The 20,254-nt window shown below is 44.7% G+C and overlaps 1 protein-coding gene across 6 annotated transcripts in view; it reads left to right on the forward strand.

Annotated features, from left to right (window-relative positions):
• LIMS2 (LIM zinc finger domain containing 2) overlaps positions 1 to 20,254 on the forward strand; it is a 58,434-nt gene that overhangs the window by 2,636 nt on the left and 35,544 nt on the right. The window contains exon 1 of one of the 6 annotated variants that reach the window (XM_023622643.2): positions 15,842 to 16,062. The exons of 4 other annotated variants lie outside the window; for them this stretch is intronic. The gene's annotated coding sequence lies outside the window, so the exon portion shown is untranslated. Of the gene's footprint in view, positions 1 to 15,841; positions 16,063 to 20,254 lie in introns of those variants that run through there. One more of the 6 variants, XM_005601420.4, reaches the window with a different exon arrangement.

A 20,254-nucleotide genomic window follows, 5' to 3' on the forward strand; every position in this document is an offset into this window, starting at 1 on the left:
CCTCCACTGGGTATCTAATAGGTACCTTGAAAATGACGTGGAAAATAAAAATTTTTTTTTCAATTTAATTTTTATTGAGTTAATGATAGGTTACAATCTTGTGAAATTTCAGTTGTACGTTATTGTTTGTCAGTCGTGTTGTAGGTGCACCCCTTCACCCTTTGTGCCCACCCCCCACCCCACCTTTCCCCTGGTAGCCACTAATCTGTTCTCTTTGTCCACATGTTTAAATTCCTCATATGAATGGAGTCATACAGAGTTCGTCTTTCTCTATCTGGCTTATTTCACTTAACAAAATTCCTTCAAGGTCCATCCCTGTTGTTGCAAATGGGACGATTTTGTTCTTTTTTTCTGGCTGAGTAGTATTCCATTGTATATATACACCACATCTTCTTTATCCAATCATCTGTTGATGGGCGTTTAGGTTGCTTCCACGTCTTGGCTATTGTGAAAAATGTTGCAGTGAACATTGGGGTGCATAGGACTTTTGGAATTGCTGACTTCAAGCTCTTTGGATAGATACCCAGTAGTGGGATAGCTGGATCCTATGGTAGTTCTATTTTAAATTTTTTTTTTTTTTTTGGGGGAAAAACTGTATTTAATTCTGTTTTATCTGTTTTTGCAGCCTGCTTTTTGTCCTTTATCCAAATGGTAGACATTGTCCCAGATGTGTGTTGCTGGTAATTATCACTTTCCCGACAGCCTTAATATCCTGGGCTCCGTCCCTGGCTCCACCATCCATCAGTCCCTTGACCGTCTCCTGCTGCTGGAGATGTAGGTTGTTTCTCAGTATTTTTCTTCTAGATGCTCATTGCGGGATCAGTTTCACGCAGATAGTTGTTTGTTTTCTTCTTTTTTTTTTTTTATTGAGTTATTGATAGGTTACAATCTTGTGAAATTTCAGTTGTACATTAATGTTTGTCAGTCATGTTGTAGGTGCACCACTTCACCCTTTGTGCCCACCCCCCACCCCACCTTTCCCCTGGTATCCACTAAACTGTTCTTGGTCCATAATTTTAAATTCCTCATATGAGTGGAGTCATACACAGATTATCCTTCTCTCGCTGGCTTATTTCACTTAACATAATTCTCTCAAGGTCCATCCATGTTATTGCACATGGAATGATTTTGTTCTGTTTTGCAGCTGAGTAGTATTCCATTGTATATATGTACCACATCTTCTTTATCCATTCGTCTGTTGCTGGACACTTAGGTTGCTTCCACGTCTTGGCTATTGTAAACAGTGCTGCAATAAACATTGGGGTGCACAGGACTTTTGGGATTGCTGACTTCAAGCTCTTTGGATAAATACCCAGTAATGGGATGGCTGGATCGTATGGTAGTTCTGTTTTTAACTTTTTGAGGAATCTCCGTACTGTTTTCCATAGTGACTGCACCAGTTTGCATTCCCACCAGCAGTGTATGAGGGTTCCTTTTTCTCCACAACCTCTCCAACACTTGTCACTATTAGTTTTGGTTATTTTTGTCATTCTAACGGGTGTAAGGTGATATCTTAGTGTAATTTTGATTTGCATTTCCCTGATGATCAGTGATGATGAACATCTTTTCATGTGCCTATTGGCCATCTGTATATCTTCTTTGGAGAAATGTCTGTGTCTCCTGCCCATTTTTTGATCGGGTTGTTTGATTTTTTTGTTGCTGAGTTGTGTGAGTTCTTTATATATTATGGATATTAACCCTTTGTCGATGTATGACTTGCAAATATTTTTTCCCAGTTAGTGGGTTTTTTGTTTCAATCCTGTTTTCCTTTGCCTTGAAGAAGCTCTTTAGTCTGATGAAGTCCCATTTGTTTATTCTTTCTATTGTTTCCCTTGTCTGAGAAGACATGGTGTTCAAAAAGATCTTTTAATACTGATGTCAAAGAGTGTACTGCCTACATTTTCCTCTAGAAGGCTTCTGGTTTCATGTCTTACCTTTAGGTCTTTGATCCATTTTGAGTTTATTTTGGTGAATGGTGAAAAAGAATGGTCAGTTTTCATTTTTTTTTTAAATTGGCACCTGAGCTAACACCTGTTGCCAATCTTTTTTTTTTTTCCCCTGCTTTATCTCCCCAAATCCCCCCTGGTACATAGTTGTATATCTTAGTTGCAGGTCCTTCTAGTTGTGGCATATGGGATACCGCCTCAACGTGGCCTGACGAGTGGTGCCATGTCCGCACCCAGGATCCAAATCAGTGAAACCCTGGGCTGCCGCAGCTGAGTGTGCGAACTTAACCACTCGGCCACGGGGCCGGCCCAAGAATGGTCAATTTTCATTCTTTTAGATATGGCTTTCCAGTTTTCCCAGCACCATTTGTTGAGAAGACTTTCTTTTCTCCATTGTATGCCCTCAGCTCCTTTGTCGAAGATTAGCTGTCCATAGATGTGTGGTTTTATTTCTGGGCTTTCAATTCTGTTCCATTGATCTGTGCATCTGTTTTTGTACCAGTACCATGCTGTTTTGATTACTGTAGCTTTGTAGTATGTTTTGAAGTCAGGGATTGTGATGCCTCCAGCTGTGTTCTTTTTTCTCAGGATTGCTTTAGCAATTCGGGGTCTTTTGTTGCCCCATGTGGATTTTAGGATTCTTTGTTCTGTTTCTGTAAAGAATGTCATTGGGATTCTAATTGGGATGGTATTGAATCTGTAGATTGCTTTAGGTGGTATGGACATTTTAACTATGTTTATTCTTCCAATCCACGTGCGTGGGATGTCTTTCCATCTCTTGATGTCGTCAACCGTTTCTTTCAGAAAAGCCTTGTAGTTTTCGTTGTATAGGTCTTTCACTTCCTTAGTTAAATTCACCCCGAGGTATTTTATTCTTTTTGTTGTGATTGTGAATGGTACTGTGTTCTTGAGTTTTTTCTGTTAGTTTGGTAAAATGAAAATTTTGATTCCCAATTTCCTCTCACCCCCAAAGCTGTAACTGCTCCCCTCTTCCGTCCTCATCTCAGTGAGTCACACTCTGTCAGCAAGTCCTGCCCGCTCTACCTGGAAATCCGTCCAGTATCGGACTGTTTCCCTCTCCCCCGCTGCTAACGCCTCACCGCAGCCTGGCTCATGCCCACCTGGACTCTGTCACAGTGCCTGGTGTCCTTATGTCACCTACGTGGCCCCCTGGTACCCCTTTACCTCCTCTCCCTCCCTCATTCCGGTCTAGACGTGGCTGGCTCTGAGTTATTTCTGGAGATGTCGAACTTGTTCCCACCTCAGTGCCTTTGCCCTTGTTCTCAGCCTAGAACATTCCTCCTCATCGCCCACCCCTCAGTATCTTTAGAGCTCATACTTTCTGTTCAGTCTCTGTTTGAATGTCCGTCTTCACCTGTCCTTCTCTGACCACCCTAAAATAGCATCTCCTGTCGCTCTGTGCCCGTTTACACTTACAAACAAAATTAAATGTAGTCCATTTATTTCCTCGGTAGTATAATGCATTTCAGGATAATCAAATATGCATGTCCTGCACCGTCGTTCTGAACATAGACCTGCAGTGAATGGTATTGTGAGATACAAAGGAGCAAGAGGCTCAAACGAAGGCAGAGATCCCTAGAGTCTGCGCTTACTTTGTGTTTAAGCTCAGTCCTTCTTCTGAAGGCCTGCTCTGTGCTCTCTGTGGCAGCAGATGGCCTGGCTTCTCCCCGGGAAGGCATGGCGGCCGGCAGCCTGGAGCTTTTGCCGGAACCAGGCCACAAGCCCTGGGAAGGGACCCACTGTCCAGTGTGAGTCAGGTGCCAGTCACGTGCCCCGAAGGTGGGGTGCTGGAGGACCCGCAGCATTGGAGATGGGGGCGTCCAGGGATCTCTTCTGATGCCTGTGTCTTCCCTTCCCACGATAGTCAGATCTTAGCACATTGGGCAGATTCCAGCTCCTACCTCCACAAGGGGAGAGGGGCTGGAGCAAGCCTTTTAATTATTGAAGACTTTCACCTTTCATCTAAGGAAGCAGTACCCTACTCACCAAATCCTCTCCCCATCCTCTGGGAGACTTGATTTTTTCCCCAGAGCCAGTCAGTCCCAGGTGTGATCCGTGCTGCTGTTGAGAGGATTTCGGAGTGTGTCTCCCTCCCTTCCCTGTCTGCTGTGCTGTCCCTGCTCGGCCGCGTCCTCTGCACCTCCCCGGCTGCCACTAAATCTCAGTAAGAAATCGGTGGCAACTGAGCCACAACTCCCTCCCTCCCATGCCAGCTTCATCTTACAGAACCTCTACTCCAGGTATTCTGCTTGGTGCAGCCAAGAAGTGAGGGCCACTGCCATGCAGACTCTGCCTGTAGGGCAGAAGCTCTAATCCAGCTGAGCAGGCTAAGAATACTGGGACTTCTAGGTTGCTTATAGGGGGAGGTTCCGCACCAGGATAGGCAAGCCAGTAAGATCAGGAGCTACTCTCCTCCCAGTGCCCACTTTTAAAGAAGAAGCGTCACTCTGGGGTAAGTGGGTTGCTATCCCCAAACCTAGGTCCTGTGCAGCAGTGCAGAGACTCTGTCCAGGGGAGAACCAGGCCACAAGGACTCAGAGCACCAGGCTCGGTCTGAGGGGGACTGACTTTATTTGGAACAGAAAGTGGAAGATTTCACGTTGGGTGTTGGTAAAAACAATGGAGATTTTGGTTAAGAGCAATTAAGAGAGCACTCATAACTCCAGTACTGGTAGCAACAAGCCAAATGGCAGAGAAACCAGAAGTTTAATAGAACCTGGGAAAGAGAAACCCTCCTGAGATTGCTGTCAACCCCGAGAAAGTCTGTGTATATAAGCATGAGGCTTCACCCACTCGGGAGCAAGTACAGCAGGTGTGAGGCAGGCTTGGAAGCACTCCCTAGGCTACACAAAGACCCATCAACACAAGCAGAAGCCCCACTGGAATAAGGGCCTTCAGCACAACCTTTGACCAAACACTGGCTGAACAATAAGCTACTCTGATGAAGGGATAATGCCTTGGAAGCCACGCTTTAACATAAAACCACACACATTGCTGGGAGTCTGGAAGACTGTGCCCGTGGCTGAACATTCTTAGGAGTGATAAGAGGGGTGGAAGTCCAAGCTACTTGTGTCTGGCTGAACATAGGCCAAAAAAAAAAGTAAACTCCTTGAACTGCGATAGCATCCAAGCCACACATACATCCAATCGTGAAGGGTAAAAAAAAATCTTAACTGTCCAAAGAGGTTTAAGTACAACCTTTGACTGATAAGTGGCTTATGTTGACCCTGAGGTGACCCTTAGGTAGCCAGGCTAAAAGATAAGAGCAAGACAAAAATCTGAGTAGGGGCATCAGAAGCTGCACACTGCAGAGGAAATAGACGTCACAGTTAGTTCAGCAAGTCACTAAACAAATGACCACGCAGGCAGCAACAGCATTAACCTCTGGGGGTGAGGGAATTAGTATCCAGAGTGGCTATAGTATAGTATCTAAAACTTCCAGTTTTCAACAAAAACTTGAGACACAAGAAGAAACAGGAAAGTGTAACTGCTTTTGAAGGGGCCCAGATGTTGGACTTAGTAGACAAATACTTAAAGCAGCCAGTATAAATATTCTCAAAAAACTAAAGGAAACCATGCTAAAGAATTAAAGGAAGGCTTGATGACAATATCTCATCAGACAGAAGATTAACGAGGAGCTGGAAATTATAAAAAATGACCAAATAAAAATTCTGGAGATGAACAGTACAATGACCAAAATGAAAAATTCAGTGGGGGTTTCAACAGTAGATTTGAGTTGGCAGAAGAAAGAATTAGTGATCTTGAAGACAGATCAATGGAGATCATGCAATCAGAAAAAGGAAGGGGGAAGAAAAAGAAAAATGATCAGAGCTTCAGAGACATGCGAGCCACCGTAAAGTGCACCAAAATAGGCATAATGGAGAGAAGAGAGAGAAAGGGGCATAAAATTTATTTATTAGAAGGAGTCATGGTTGAAAATTTCCCAAATTTGATGAAAAACAATCTGTACATCCAAGAAGAATGAACTCCAAGTAGGATAAACACAAAGAGATCCACACGGTATATCATAGTCACAATGTTGAAAGCCAAAGTTATCTCTTTATAGAGTAAATATTAAAAGCAGCAAGAGGAGAACAACTTATCGTGTATAAGGGAGGTACATTGAGGCACACAGCTGATGTCTCATCAGAAACAGTGGAGGCCACAAGATGGTGGTCTGATGTAGTCAAAGTGCTTAAAGCAGAAAGCTGTCAACCAAGAGTTCTGTGTCCAGCAAAACTGTCTTTCAAAAAATAAAAACACCTTTCAAGATAAGGGGAATGGAGAGAATTTATTGCCCGCAGGCCTGACCTACAAGAAATCTGAAGGAAATTCTTTAGACCTAAAGCAGATGACACCACATAGTAATTCAAATCCACACAAAAAATAGTGTTGGTGAAGGTGGATAATTACAAAGACAGGATAATTGCATGTTTCTTCTCCTTTCTTCTCTTAACTGATTTAAAAAGTAATTTCCTAAGACGTATGTATATAGTTGTACTGTTAGGCTTTTCACATATAGAAACGTAATGTGTCAACATTTTGTCAAAATGTTATTTGACAAGAAGAGCACAAAGGAAGTAGGTGGGAAGAAAGCCATTTTGGAGTAAAGTAATGACACCAGATGGTAACTCAAATCCATGAGAAGAAATAGAAATAAGAAGGTTAATATAGCAAATTCTATAAACATATAGTTGTTCCAGTTTCTTCTCACAGATTCTTTAAAAGACATAAGATTATGTAAACTATTGATCATAACAATGTATTGTTTATAATATATATGGATGTAATAATATGTGTAACAGTAACAACACAGAAAAGAGAGGAGACATCTATAGAACCCTTCACCAAACAGCAGCAGAGTATACATTCTCACGGGCACGTGAAATGCTCTCCAGGACACATCATATGCTGGGCCATTAGGACAAACCTCGATAAACCTAAGATGATTGATATCATACAAAGTAAGTTCTCTGACCACAATGGAATGAAATTAGAAATCAGTAACAGAAGGAAGTTTGGGAAATTTACAAATACCTGGAAGTTAAGTAACACTTTCCTAAAGAACACATGGGTCAAAGAATAAATCATAAAGGAAATTAGAAAATATATGGAGATGAATGAAAATGAAGACAAACCTACAAAAACTTATGGGATGCAAGAAAAGCAGTGCTTAGAGGAAAATTTATACGTGTGAAAATCTACATTATAAAAAGAAGATCTCCAGTCAATAACCTAACTTTTCACCTGAAGACGTTAGACACAGATGAGCAAACTAAACCGAAAGCAAGCAGAAGGAAGGAAACAAGGTAGATTAGAGTGGAAATAAATGAAATAGAGAATAGGGGGAAAAAAACCAATGAAACCAGAAGTGGGCTCTTTGAAAAGATCAACAAAACTGACAAACCTTTAGCTAAACTGATCAACACAAAAAGAGAACACTCAAATGACTAAAATCAGAAATGAAAGAAAGGACATAACTTTCAGTCTTACAGAAATAAAAAGGATTATAAGAATTCTATGAATAGTTCTATACCAGCAAATTAGGTAATCTAAGTGAAATGGACAAATTCATAGAAACACACAAACTACGAACACTGACTCAAGAAATAATAGAAAACTTAAATAGACCTATGACAAATAAAAAAATTGAATTAGCAATTTAAAAACTACCAACAAAGGAAAACCCAGGACTACAGGCTTGACTGGGGAATTCTACTAAATGTTTAAAAAAGAATTAATACCAATCTTTCACAGATTCTTCCAAAAATTCTTCCCTTGCCCAGTCAGCTGGGAATACTTTCCAGCTCATACTATGAGACCAAGTACTTGATATCAAAACCAGTGAAAGACCTCACAAAAAAGAAAACTACAGACCAACATCACTTAAGGATATACACAAAAATCCTCAGCTAATTACTGGCAAACAAAATCCAGCAATAGATATAAAGGATTATACACTATGACCAAGTGGGATTTATCCCAGAAATACAAGGTTGGAATAATATATGAACATCAAACAGTGTAATACACCACATTAGCAGAATAAATGACAAAAGTGACATGATCCTTTCAATTAATATAGGAAAAGCATTTGACAAAATGCAACACCTTTTCATGATAAAACGTACCAGCCACCAAGAGTGGAAGGGAAATTGCTCAGCATGATAAAGGGGGTCTGTGAAAAACCCACAGCTAATACATTTAATAGTAAATGTATGCTTTCAGCCTAGGATCAGGAGCAAGACTTTTTTTTTTTTTTTTTTTTTACTGTTATAACATTGGTTTATAACATTATATAGGTTTCGAGTGTACATCAGTATATTTCGATTTCTGTGTAGATTACATCATGTTCAGCACCCAAAGACTAATTACAACTCAGCACCACACACACGTGCCTCATCACCCCTTTCACCCTCCTCCCTCCCCCCTCCCCTCTGGTAGCCACCAATCCCATCTCTGTTTCTGTGTGTTTGTTTGTTGTTGTTTTTGTCTTCTATTTATGAGTGAGATCATACAGTATTTGACTTTCTCCCTCTGACTTACTTCAGTTGGCACAATACCCTCAAGGTCCATCCATGTTGTCACAAATGTCCGGATTTCATCACTTCTTATGTCTGAGTAGTATTCCATTGTGTATATGTACCACATCTTCTTTATCCATTCGTCCCTTGATGGGCACCTAGGTTGCTTCCAAGTCTTGCTATTGTGAATAATGCTGCACTGAACATAGGGGTGCATGGATGTTTACACATTCGTGTTTTCATGTTCTTTGGATAAATACCTAGCAGCAGAATAGCTGGATCATATGGTAGTTGTGTTCTTTTCTTTGAGGAATCTCCATACTGTTTTCCATAGTAGCTGCACCAGTTTGCACTCTCATCAGCACTGTATGAGGGTTCCTTTCTCTCTACATCCTCTCCAACACTTATTTCCTTTCTTGTTAATTATAACCATTCTGATGGGAGTGAGGTGATATCTCATTGTAGTGTTTTTTGGTTTTTTGAGGAAGATTAGTCCAGAGCTAACATCTGTGCCCATCTTCCTCTATTTTATATGTGGCACACCTGCCACAGCATGGCTTGACAAGTGATGTGAAAGTCTGCCCGTGGGATCCAAACCGGCACACCCCCAGCTGCTGAAGCAGAGTGTGTGAATTTAACTGCTGCACCACCGGGGTGGCCCCTCATAGTAGTTCTGATTTGCATTTCCCTGATAATTAGTGATGTTGAACATCTTTCATGTGCCTGTTGGCTGTCTGTAATGTTGTCTTTGGAGAAATGTCTGTTCAGATCTGTTGCCCATTTTTTAATTGGGTTGTTAGTTTTTTTGTTGTTGTTGAGATGTATGAGTTCTTTATATATTTTGGATGTTAATCATTATCTGATGTACAGTTTGCAGATATCTTCTCCCAATTGTTAAGTTGTCTTTTTGTGTTGGTGGTTTCCTTGCTGACCGGAGGCTTTTTCTAGTCCCATTTATTAATTTTTTTCTGTTGTTTCCCTTCCCCAGTCAGACATGGTACTTGAAAATATGCTGCTAAGACTGATATCAAAGCGCGTACTGCCTAAGTTTTCCTCTAGGAGTTTCATGGTTTCAGGTCTTACATTCAAGTTTTTAATCCATTTTGAGTTGATTTTTGTGCATGGTGTAAGATAATGGTCTACTTTCATTCTTTTGCATGTGGCTGTCCAGTTTTCCCAACACCATTTATTGAAGAGACTCTCCTTTCTCCATCATATGCTTTTGGCTCCCTTGTTGAAAATTAAGCGTCCATAAATGTGTGGGTTTATTTCTGGGCTCTCAGTTCTGTTCCCTTGATCTGTGTGTCTGTTTTATGCCAGTACCAGGCTGTTTTGGTTACTATAGCTTTGTAGTATATTTTGGAATCAGGGATTGTGAGGCCTCCAGCTTTGTTTTTTCTTCTCAGGGTTGCTTTAGCTATTCAGGGTCTTTTTTTGTTCCATATAAGTTTTAAGATTCTTTGTTCTATTTCTTTCTTGACTGCTCTGGCTAGGATTTCCAACACTATGTTAAATAAGAGTGGTGACAGTGGGCATCCTTGTCTGGTTCCTGTTCTTAGAGGGACAGCTCGCAGTTTTTCTCCATTAAGAATATTAGCTGTGGGTTTGTCATATATAGCCTTTGTTATGTTGAAATACTTTCCTTCTATACCCATTTTCTTCAGAAATTTTGTCATAAATGGATGCTCTGTCTTGTCACATGCTTTCTCTGCATCTATTGAGATGATCATGTGATTTTTATTCTTCATTTTGTTAGTGTGGTGTTTCAAGCTGATTGATTTGTGGATGTTGAACCATCCCTGCATCCCTGGAATGAATCCCACCTGATGATGGTGTGGGCTCTTTTTAATGTATTGTTGTGTTCGATTTGCTAGTATTTTGTTGAGGATTTTTACATCAGTGTTCATCAGTGATATTGACCTCTAATTTTCTTTTTTTGTGTTGTCTTGTCTGGTTTGGTATCAGGGTAATGTTGGCTTCCTAGAATGAATGGGAAGGCTCCCCTCCTCTTCAGTTTTTTCTGAGAGTTTGAGAGGGATAGGTATTAAGTCTTCTTTGGTAGAATTCACCAGGGAAGCCATCTGTTCCTAGACCTTTATTGTTTGGGAGGTTTTTGATTACTGTTTTGATCTCCTTACTGGTGATTGATCTATTCAAATACTCTCTTCTTGATTCAGCTTTGGAAGCTTGTATGATTCTAAGAATTTATCCATTTTTTCTAGATTATCCAATTTGTTGCCGTACAACTTTTTGTAGTATTCTCTTATAATCTTTATATTTCTGAGGTGTCTGTTGTAATTTCTCCTCTTTTGTTTCTGCTCGTATTTATTTGAGCCTTCTCTGTTTTTTTCTTGGTGAGTCTAGCTAAAGGTTTATGAGTTTTGTTTATCTTTTCAAGGAAACATCTCTTAGTGTCATTGATTTTTTTCTGTTGTTTTTTAAGTCTCTATTTTATTTATTTCTGTGCTGATTTTTATTATTTCCTTCCTTCTACTGAGTTTGGGCTTTGTTCTTCTTTTTCCAGTTCCTTTAGGTATGCTGTTAGATTGTTTGAGATTTTTCTTGTTTGTTGGGGTAGGCCTGAATTGCTATAATCTTGCCTCATAGAATCACTGTTGCTGTATCCCATAAATTTTGGCATGTCTTCAGGTATTATTTGATTTCTCCTTTGATTTCTTCATTGAACCAATTGTTGTTCTGAAGCATTTTGTTTAATCTCCACATATTTGTGGCTTTTCTGACATTCTTCCTGTATTGATTTCTAGTTTCATACCTTTGTGGTCAGAAAAGATGCTTGGTATTATTTCAGTCTTCCTAATTTATTGAGACTTGTTTTGTGCCCTAATATGTGATTAATCCTGGAGAGTGTTCTATGTGCATTTGAAAAGAATGTGTATCCTGTAGTTCTTGGATGGAATGTTCTATATATATGTACTACGTCCATTTGGTCTAATGTGTTGTTTAAGGCCAATGTTTCTTTTTGATCTTCTCTTTGGGTGATCTATCCTTTGGTGTAAGTGGAATGTTAAAGTGTCCTACTATTATCGTGTTTCTGTCTATTTTTCCTTTTATGTCTGTTAATAATTGCTTTATTTAGGTGCTCCTATGTTGGGTGCATAGATATTTACAAGTGAGGAAGAAGACTTCTATTCAACAGTGTACTGGATGTTCTAGCCAGAGAAAATAGGCAAGAAAAATAAATAAAAGGCATCAAGATTGGAAGAGAAGAAGTGAAAACCATCTCTATTTTCAGATGATATCTGGTATATAGAAAAGCTTAAGAAATTCCCTATGAAACTATTATAATTAATAAATACTTCAGCAGGATTTTAGGATGCGAGATTAATATGCAAAATTTAATTGTGTTTCTATACACTAGCAATGAAAAATCTGAAAAGGAAATTAACAGGTCCATTTACAGTTGTGCCAAAGAGAATAAAATACTTAGGAATAAGCTATTTAGATCAGTGTAAGACTTGTATGCATAAAACAAACGTTCAGTGAAATTAAAGAAATCTAAATAAATGGAAGGACAACCCACGTTAATGAGAAAACTCCTTTATAGTCATACCTAGCCCCCCGTCCCAACTATTCCCAACCCCTGGCAACCACCTACTTGTTTTCTTTCTCTATAATTTTGTTATTTTAAAGGTGTTGTGTGAATGAGTCATACAGTATGTAATGTTTTAAGACTGACTTTTCTCACTGAGTATAATGCCCTTGAGATATGTCCAAATTGTGTGTATCAATAGACCATTCCTTTTTATCCTGCCTCCCTATATAGACCTTGGATAATTTTTAGAATTCCGTTTTGATTTATCTGTAATGTTTTTTGGTGTACCTCTTTATATAGATTTTTTTTTCTTGCTGAAGAATATCCGTGCCAGTCTTCTTCTGTTTTTAGTGTGTGAGCCACCAGCACAGTGTGGCCACTAACTGGTGTAGTTCTGCACCCGTGAACCGAACCTGGGCTGCTAAAGCATAGTGTGCTACACGTAACTACTAGGCCAGCTGGGGCTGGCTTTGCATAGATTTTTTAGTGGTTGCTCTAAGAAGTCATATATCAGTAACTTACAGTCTACTAGTGTTGACGTTTTTTTTTTTAAAGATTTTATTTTTTTCCTTTTTTTCCCCAAAATCCCTTGGTACATAATTGTATGTTCTTCGTTGTGGGTCCTTCTAGTTGTGGCATGTGGGACGCTGCATCAGCGTGGTTTGATGAGCAGTGCCATGTCCACGACCAGGATTCGAACCAATGAAACACTGGGCCGCCTGCAGCGGAGCGCGCGAACTTAACCACTCGGCCACGGGGCGGGGCTCTAGTGTCGACACTTTACTATTTTGTGATAGTGTTACAGGTCCCTGACGTTGTCTTCATTTTTTTTCAGTCTACCCTTCTGTGTTCAGTTTGGGTAGTTTTTATTCTTCTCTCCTGGCATTTCCCCATCTGGATGGTGGAAATAGGTGTTCATCTTGGCCCTCTGTGAGTGCCAGGCCTGGCTCCCCCGAATTCTTCTGGGAGCTTCTTCCGTGGCCCGGAGCAGTTTCCTCAGGTGCATATGCTTATCCTGCTCAGCTGAATGCTTGAGGGGCTCTGCAGAGACTTTTGGAGCCCTCTCTGCAGCCTTCTCTCCAGTATCCAGTGCTGTGAAGTCTCTCCAGACTCAGCCTCCTGTCTGTAACTAAGGGCGTCTGCTCAGCTTCACCTGGATTCCTCTGGGCGAAGGCCTGCAAATGCTCTCTAGGTGCTAAACTGGGGCAGCAGTGGGGTCCACATGTTCATGTCTCTGATGGATCACTGTCTTTTGTTGCGTGATGTTCAGTATCTTTTTTTTTCTTTTTTTTTGCAGGGAAGGATTTGCCCTGAGCTAACATCTGTTGTCAATCTTCCTCTGTTTTTTGTCTCTCCCCCCAAAGCCCCAGTGCATGGTCGTGTATCCTAGTTGTAAATCCTTCTAGTTCAGCATGGCCACTGACAGACGAGTCGTGTGGTTCCGTGACTGGGAAGCGAACCTGGGCTGCCGCAGCGGTGAGACCGCTGAACTGGAACCACTAGGCCATCAGGGCTGGTTTGTGACGTTCAGGATCTTGAAAGCAATTGTATCACATACTTGGTCTTGTTCCTGCTACTTCATCTTGGCTGGGACCAGACATCTCAGTAATTATTTTTTGCTTTGGAAAATAGAGTTAGTTTGCATAAAGATATACCATTATGTTAATATGTAATAATTTTCTTACTGATTTTAAAATAAATTAATAACTAATTTAAGAAAATGTTTCATTTTAATTTCCAATATGGTAAATATTTATAGATGTAGTCCACATAAATAAAAGCTCTTTGGGATCCTCAGTACTTTCTAAGAGTGAGTGTAAAACAAAGACTGACACGTCTGAGCACCACGTCCATAAGCTGAGTTTATGCGACCCCCACACATCCTGTTGAGGTGGGTACTGTTGTTATCAACCCTGTTTTACAGATGAGGAGACTGAGCCCGAGCAGGGGAGCAGTTGTCCAAAATCATACAGTCAGTAAGTGCCAGACGGTGTTTGAACACGAATCAGCTGACTCCATGGTTTGTGTCTTCAAACCATCATGCCACAGTGCCTTTAATAGCATGGGTTTGTTGATTTCCTACAACATTTCTAAGCATCACAGAGTAACCACTAGATGGAGGCCCAGTCCTTGTTCCCCCAGGTTTCTCCATTCCCTTCTTGCCCAGCAGAATCCTTGGGCTCCAAGTGCCCGACTTTGTGGTGTTCCCAGGGAAAAGATGTGGGGTTGATCTCTGCTGTGCCCTCACACGTGGACCTCACACTAATGGACTGGATCCTAACTGACAGACGTGTGGGTGGAACTGCATCTTTTCTGGGTGGCACCTGCACGTGTCCATTTAATGGAACAGCATCAGTGCTGGTCCAAGTTACTGTGCACTGGGGGTCCCGACACCTGCCTCTCCTGGGGCAGATCTCAGACTAGTGTATAGCTATAAAAGTGAGGAATATATAAGATGAGTTTGAGCATCAATTGCCTTTTCAAACAGATTCTATTTTTAAAAGAATACTTTCCATCAAGATTTCTTCCAATTATAGGTTCCTTAGACATAATTAAACTTGTTTTACTTGTACAAATTCAGTTCAGGAAAAGATTTGTTGAGCAGAGTGGTATTTGCGATGCTTTGGGCACCGGGAGTGTGATATGTACTCTACATTTAGGCAGCTCATCATCCGAGTCTAAAACTTACCAAGAATGTTCATTTAAAAATGTTTACTGAGCAGCAGCTCTGAATGGAGCCCTGTCTGGTCCAGGAGGTGGGCCGTGAACAAGGCTGGAGTCTGCTCTTGGAGAGTTTACATTCTGGGGTGTAGCATGTTTATAACGTGAAGGCAGGCCATTTTAAACAATATGGCAGGATGGTATAGCAGCTCTGGCTCCAACAGATAGCTGAGTCCCTGCTGTGTATCTAGCTGGCCTTTTCTTGCGTGCCGTGCCGCATAAAAGTAAACAGTTCCACCCTTGGGGGTGTAAAATTTGATCGAGGAACAAAAATCAGTGATCCCCCTAAGAGCTGGATACACAAGCCGTGTCCACGGTGCGTACAGATGCTGCTGCCTCCCTCCAGGGAGCACAGGGCCGGGGAGGCCCTGCAGCGGGGCGATGCACGGCACTGCGTCCTGCCCGCTGCTGTTCGCCGGGGAGCCCTGGGCAGCACCATCTGGCATGGACATGTGCGGTGAAGAACAGCACAGGAAGTGGCAGACACACAAGACCAGATTGAGTGCAAATAACTGCACAGATAAGACTGCAGCCAAAGTGCAGTCAGCATCCATCTGTGCTGTGAAACTCAAGGAAATTTCTCTTCTTTCTATTTCTGGGCATTTGCCAATACAGTGAAATTTTTATAGCGAAGATTATACAATAATTTAAAGTAATAGAAATAATCCTGAGATTTTCTCCTTTCAAGGAACACAATCACTGGCAAGAACGTGTCTTAGTAGCCGTTTGGGGCTATTGGAGCAGGTGCGGGTTTCTTTTCTCCATGCCCTCGTGAGGCTTGGTGTTGGCATGTGTACAGGCTGGAAACATCAGCCTTGCTGGGGCTCAGGGCTCAGGAGTTGAGTAAATGCTCAGTTTAGCGGCTGCCAGATAGAGGCCCCATGGTGGCCGGCCCTCTGTTGGCTCCTCTGAGTTCGGAGGGCAGCTGTTGCTCCCTCCTTTTGTGCTGCAGTCCAGGCCCCGGGCCTGCAGGGAAATGGGTTTTCAGTGGCCCGCCCAGCGGGCACCTCCCCAGGGAGGCCGGCCTTTCCTTCCTCGGCTTCCTCCATCTTCCACACACACCCCCACCCCAAGGTGCCCCGCCCTGCAGCTCCCAGCAAGCCTCCTGCCCAGAGAGAATTGAACTGGAGTGCCTGGGTGTCCCATGGCGGCTGGACACTCCCAGCTGCTGCCCGGTCCTTCTCCAAGTGGCCGTGCCAAGCAGGCCAGGCAGCTGCTATTTCCCCCAGAGAAGTTGCTGGCAGTGCTCGGGGAAGGAAGCGGCAGAAGGAGGCGGAGTGGAGACTCAGCCCCTGAGGTAGACACCGTGTGGTGCCCGAGTGGTGCCTTTGGCTCTGGAGATGCTTGTGGGGCCCGGGCCCGGTTCTCCCTGCCATCCCTTTATGTGCTTTTTTAGGTGGTCACGCTAATGTTGCTAATGTTGGGGTCATGGAATAGCCCCAGGGTGGCCTGCCCTCCTGGTTTAGCCTCACACACCCTTAGGAAGTGGCCTGAAGCCAGCTCACTGTGGCTGGATGCTGGGCCTTCTGCTGGTGAGGCCAAGCCTGCACACTTGGGGATGGGAGCTGGGGAGGGCAGCTGATCTTCACTCTGGACAGCCGTTGGAGATGCTCTGATGGGAAGGTTGGTGGGTTGGTTGTCCTAATGGAAAAGAGGAAGTGAAATGAATGACCTTCAGCACGTGGAAGAAAGGTGCTTAGAAGCAGGGAGAGGCTGGGGATCCTGCAGGTGACACAGTCTTGGTCACTGTGCACAAGTAGTTTCTTGTTGGATGACCGAGGCTGTGAGGCTTTGAGGTGCAAAAACATGGTGTTCCTGTATGCCTGTTCAGTGCTGTTCTCTGTTCCGAACCGTGAGTGGAGTCACGCCCGTCCCAGGGCCAAGGTAAGAGGGGAAGGGCATTTTCCTCCCCAACACCCGCGGCCGGGCGGTCTTTGGGAAGGACGAGAACTGGAGCCGCGTGGCTCCTTGGCCCGGCGCTACCCTGAGTAAACCAGGCTCTCAGGAAGGGTTCTGTGTTCTCCACCGACGAAAATTCTCCAGGTCTCTTGTTCGTTCTACAAATGTTAAAAGAATTAGTGCATCATGATTCCGCCAGCTTCTTTCACTGAGCTCTGTGTAGTCCAGGAAGAAGTAAGCTCATTTTGTGCTGGTCAGATGGTATGCGTAAGAGCTGTTCTGAGGGCATGCTCACGTTTTAAAAGAGAAACATTTATCTGTCAAAACAGCAAATGTTCTGATACCTGTGGGTGGACAGAGGTGGGTGTGCTGCCCACCATTCCTCTCTCGGCCTGGAGAGCCCGGGCCCAGGAGAGGCTTCAGCTAGAAAGGTCCAGCTTCTCCAGGCCGTCCGGGGGCTTCCCTGGCCCTCCCTGGGGATTCTCACAGGCCACTTCCGGAAGAAGCTTTAGACCTGAGGGGGCTGGCTAATTTGAGTCATGTGTCACCATGGCCGATGGCTCGGTGCCTGACACCCCCGAGGCCCTGAGAGGGAGGTTCCTGATCCAGACGTGGGGGGAGAGAGCCTTTGGGCAGAGAGGCCGTCCGGGTGCCCTCACCTCACACGGGCCCTCATGAAACAGGTGTGACACTGGTCCTGCAGGTCCTGCGCCACGGTGGGAGAACATGCAGAGCCTTCTCTGTCCCCTGTGCTTACAAGGGGGCAGGGCTTTGGTTCTAGATATCAGAGGAGGCCATGGAGGCAATTTGAGCCCCAAGTCCTCTCTGTCCTCCTGCTACTGATGAGGCCCTGCTGGTCCAGGGAAGCGCAGCCCCTCCCTTGGTGCCCATGAGACCCCACTCCCACCCACAGGACCCCGCTGCACTGGGCTGGCTCAAGCAGGCTGTCAGCTGGAGCAGGGAAGTGAAAGGGTGGTGTGGGGCAACTACGGAAACCCCCTGCGAAGGGGTGCTCACAGCTGCCCTGAGCCCCAGAGGGGAGTGGGGTCTGCGCCTAGGAAGACCCCGCACCTCCATTCTTTTCTAGGACATCTTCCATGTCACCCTGTGGAAACCTGGTTCACAGCCCACTTTGTGGCCCAGCCTTGACCTCTGACATCTCAGAGCCCCATCTGTCCTGCCCTGAATCACATTAAGTGGGTGATTCAACTCTCTCTCTGAGTGTCATCAGCGTCTCCCTCCCTGTCAAACCCCAGCCTCATCACTGCACCCTTCCCTCCTCCCTACCCCCAGCTCTGCTGCTTCTCCCCTTCCCTGAGAGCAAGACTTCTCAAAGCAGTTACAATCTGTCGCCTTGTTCTCCCCTCCAGGGAGCACTGTCTACAGGGACCAGAGTGAGGGGCCTCTTGAGAGGCCCTGCCTCACCCCTCCAGCTGGACTAGGGTCCCTCACTCTCACGGGCCTGCTCTTGACACCAAACTCGGGTCCCTCCTTGTCCTGCACTTGTAGGAGCTCAACACGGGGAGCAGTCATGCCCTTTGGGCTTCTTCGACACCTTACCTCTCTCCTCCTCGCCCCTTGGCTGCCCTCCTTCGCTGCTCTCCCCAACCTCTCACCCTTGGAGGGCTCCTGGCTCTGCACAGACACCCTTGGTGACTTCAGGAGCCCCATGGTTGAAATTCCATTGGCACCAAACCTCCCACGTCTATGCCAGAGGATGGACTTCTCTTCTGAGCTCCTGCTTCGCAATGCCCACTCCCCACCAGCCATCTCCCTTGGGAGGTGCGGAAGGCTCAGCCGCAGCCACTCCCCTCGTCTGCCCCTGCTGTCGCACTGCAGGCTGACATGCAGGAGAGCAAGGAAACCTGGCCATCTGCACTCTGGCCACAGTCACACCTACGCCCATCACAAATACCCCAGTCAAGCCGGAAGAAGTTTGCCACAAATATTCAGATACCCACCACCTAGATTGTCCCATTAATACCGTACTACACTCATTTTACCACCTCTCTGCTCATTTATCTGTCCCTTTACCCACCCATCATCCATCTTGATTTTTAAAATGCATTTCAAAGTAAATTACAGACATCAGTACCTTTCTACCTAAATACTTCGGCATACACATCAACTAGAGTTCAATATTTGTTTACAGCTCTTTTTTTCTGTCTTCTTTCTTTGCTGAGGAAGATTTGCCCTGAGCTAACATCTGTGCCAAACTTCCTTTATTTTGTATGTGAGACGCTGCCATAGCATGGCTGCTGACGAGTGGTGTAGCTCTGAGCCTGGGGACTGAACCCGGACCACCTGAGTGGAGTGCGCCAAACTTAACCACTAGGCAACATGGCCGGCCCCTCTTTTTTTCTTTTGAGGTAAAATTTACATACTATGAAATGCACAAATCTTAACTGTGTATTTCATGATTTTTGAAGAATGCATACACCTGTGTACCCAAATCCATGGTAAGATACAGAACCTTACCATCACTCCCAAAAGTTCCCCCACACCCCTTCCCAGCCAATCCCTGCCCCACCCCCACCCAGAGGCAGCCATCATTCTGACCTTCCGGCCTAGGCTAGTTTCCTGTTCTAGAGCTTGCTGAAAATGGAGCAGGTGCTCTTGGGGTCAGGCTGCTTTCACTGAGTCAGGTTCTGGAGACCATCCATGCTGGTGTCAGAGCGTGCTGTCTTTCCTCGCTGAGACGCCCCCACTTTTCTAAGGGGGGACTCCAGCCTCTGCCATGGCCCTGGTGCTCTGGCCCCAGCTCTCTCCGGTATTTCCCAGGCCCCCTCCCTTTTCTCCAGACACACCGCCTTCTTCCTGACCCTTGAGCTCCGGGAGCTCATTTCCACCTCAGGGCGCCTGCCCTGCTGTCCTTTCTGCCAGCTCTTTCCTCATTCGGGGTTCAGCTCAAACATCACTCCTTGGGAGCCGTTGCTGCCCTCCCCTCTAAGCGCCCTAGTGTCCTCTCTGCAGCATGGGTCCCTGTCTAAAGTCACGTTTATGTACCTGTGTGTTCACTGTCCATCCTCCACCCCAGCTAAACTCGCTGAGGTCCGTCCTGCTGTCCCTCCAGTGCCCGGAGAGCATAAATACTCTTGAATGAATGGGTGGCGAGGGAGCTCCCGGCAGCCGCCAGCTCTTTCCTGCAAATCTGACCTCTGGCTGCACCGTAGGAAACTGGCCCGCAGCTCTGTGGAGCCGTCTCATCTCCAACAGGCAGCTGGCCCGCAGCTCTGTGGAGCCGTCTCATCGCCAACAGGCAGAGCGATGCCCCCAGCTGCCACCCAGCTCTTGCAAGTTTGTTGTGGCTGGGGAGGAGGCAGGCTGGGTGGATGGGGTCCCCTGGAGGGAGCGAGCAGGGCCATTTGGTTTCTGCCTTCTCCTTTTCATCCTCTTTGGTTCCCACAGGATCCCAATATTCAATTAATCATCCAGCGGGGCAGTCGATTTCTGGTGCGCAGCCCCCAGCATGCCTGTTCTGGCCTTTGGCAACTGTGGAAAGCATTTCTCCTTAAGCAGGTGGATGAACCAAGAAATCATCCATACCTTGTGCTTGGTCAACCGTACATTAAAGCTAGACAGAATCAGCC

Source organism: Equus caballus, chromosome 18 (genome assembly GCF_041296265.1).
Source record: "Equus caballus isolate H_3958 breed thoroughbred chromosome 18, TB-T2T, whole genome shotgun sequence".
Lineage (NCBI taxonomy): Eukaryota > Metazoa > Chordata > Mammalia > Perissodactyla > Equidae > Equus > Equus caballus.